Source organism: Palaemon carinicauda, chromosome 21, assembly GCF_036898095.1.
Source record: "Palaemon carinicauda isolate YSFRI2023 chromosome 21, ASM3689809v2, whole genome shotgun sequence".
NCBI classification, from domain to species: domain Eukaryota; kingdom Metazoa; phylum Arthropoda; class Malacostraca; order Decapoda; family Palaemonidae; genus Palaemon; species Palaemon carinicauda.
The window spans coordinates 850576-852766 of NC_090745.1; the positions used below are offsets into that span (position 1 = coordinate 850576).

The 2191-nt window shown below is 45.1% G+C and overlaps 1 protein-coding gene across 1 annotated transcript in view; it reads right to left on the bottom strand.

The window, feature by feature from the left end:
* The window catches only part of LOC137615139 (serine-rich adhesin for platelets-like), a 23871-nt gene extending 23138 nt beyond the window's left edge, over positions 1-733 (bottom strand). Inside the window, exon 1 of the mRNA XM_068344773.1 lies at positions 1-733. This exon is cut by the window's left edge and continues 2231 nt beyond it. The gene's annotated coding sequence lies outside the window, so the exon portion shown is untranslated.
* Positions 734-2191: the final 1458 nt, after the last annotated feature.

Consider the following 2191-nt stretch of genomic DNA (forward strand, 5'->3'; position numbering starts at 1 on the left):
TCCAGCACGTCTGAGAGGGCTTGAGGGTCGTCACTGGCTAACTAATGAAACCTGGCTTGGTTGCAGACCGTCACATACAGGAGGCTACCTTCAAGTCCGAGCTCATGGATTCGACAACTTTTAAAATGTTCAGGTAACTTGAGGAATTCTGAGGAAACGGCAGAGCTGTTACTCGGCCAGAGAACGAGCAGGTAATGGTGGTAACAGTCGAGTGCTTCTCACGACGTGACAAATTTTCTCTACGTCACCACCTTCGCTAACAACATTACTGCCTGACAAGGTCGGTGATGCGAGACACTTCAAGGGTTTCTAAGTATCTATAACACGTAATACTCGTTTCATATTTGCTTTAAAACGATCAAATCCACTATAGCACTAAACCACCTTCACTGAACTTTATCTAATGATTTATATATAAACCAACAAGCACTATCACAATTAAACAAGCCAATCGATCACTAACTAGCGGTGCTTTCTCCCTTCAACGACGTAAACTGGCTAAGAGCTCGATGCGAACTGCTCCTCTGCTCGTCACAGAGTCCAAACCACGTTTCCCTCCAAAAACGCTTTGTTGGCCCACAACAGCCCGAGAGCAGCACCCAGCTGGAGAAGGCCTGACCAATGTGATGACTCGTCCGTCGTTAGTCACGTCGTATTGGCGACGACTCTCAAGGAGAGACTGTCTTTGTGGGAACGACTTCACAAGACCAAACGAAGGATTCACTGTAGGAGTTCGGAACGCCAGGCAGACTGACACCACATACGTACACAATGTTCAAGATGAGGGACGGAAGGAGGAGTAGAAGAAGAAAGGGGGGGAGAGATAGGGAGGGAGGGAGGAACAGACGGAAGGGAAACACTGAGGGAGGGCAGTCATTGGGAGCACTTTTGCTCAGGGGTGAACGAGGGAGGAACAGGGTGGGGCAGTATGAGACACGCGGTTATTCGGGGGTGGGGGGTTAATGGCGGGAGAAAGGACTGAAGAGGGGGGCCATGAGAGATGGGTATTGTGGGTAAATAAATGTGCAGGGGAGAGGGTAAGCAAAGGGCATGACATCTAAGCCGGGTCATGATCAGATAAAAAAAAAATAGCTTTCTAAAATATAAGCAAGGCAAAAACGATTATCAAGAATTCCCAATAAAATGCCAATTAATAATTGTAGTTTTAGATATGTTTACAATCCAATAGTTTTAATGCTGAAAATTACTAGAATCCTACATTTTAAAGAAAGGTCGATCCAAGTTGGTAGCATGATATATGAGCCCTGAGAGAGAGAGAGAGAGAGAGAGAGAGAGAGAGAGAGAGAGAGAGAGAGAGAGAGAACCATGCCTCGGGGAAGGTTATTTTCTTCCAAGACTTAAAATGAGGTTCCTCAAGGCTCCTCCTCAATCTGTAGGGCAATCAGGATACCGGTATCGCGTTTCACAGCGAAGTTGCGAGAGAAGGACTCTTCAAATCTTCCTAAGCTGAACATCTACTGCAAGAAAACCAACTAACTTTATCTTTTCTCTCTCTCTCTCTCTCTCTCTCTCTCTCTCATCTCTCTCTCTCTCTCTCTCTCCGTGCGCTGTTCATCTAGTTTCCGGCTGCATTCTTCTTCGCCGGTGAAACCACAAGACAGCAGCCAAGCATAGCCGCTATTAAGGACGAATCCAACGCAGAATAACGTTTTAGGATAGTCTTTGTGCTCTATCTACGGTCTAGATATACCTAGAATATGGGCCCAGATGTACCTAGAACGTAGGCCTAGACATACCCAGAACGTAGGCCTAGACATACCTATAACGTAGGTCTAGTTATACCAAGACCGGGGGCTCTACCTACCGGAGCTCGAGCCACAAATGAATGGAAGCATATTTATTTCATCAAAATGTATTCTGCAACTCTAATTCTATTCATGTATGAGAGAGAGAGAGAGAGAGAGAGAGAGAGAGAGAGAGAGAGAGAGAGAGAGAGAGAGAGAGAGAGAGAGAGAGAGAGAGGACCTTTAGCCAACATCCAACACCATTGTTATGACAGTTGGCCAGCGAAGGGTACAAGATCTCTATTTACACTGACGATTTCTCCAGTAAAAAAAAAAAGCCCTTGATACAGACATGTGTATTTACAGCTATGCAGTTCCCTCAAGAGACAAAGATATATGATTGCTAAATATCTTAAGACTTAATCCTAGAAATTGACTTAATAAAA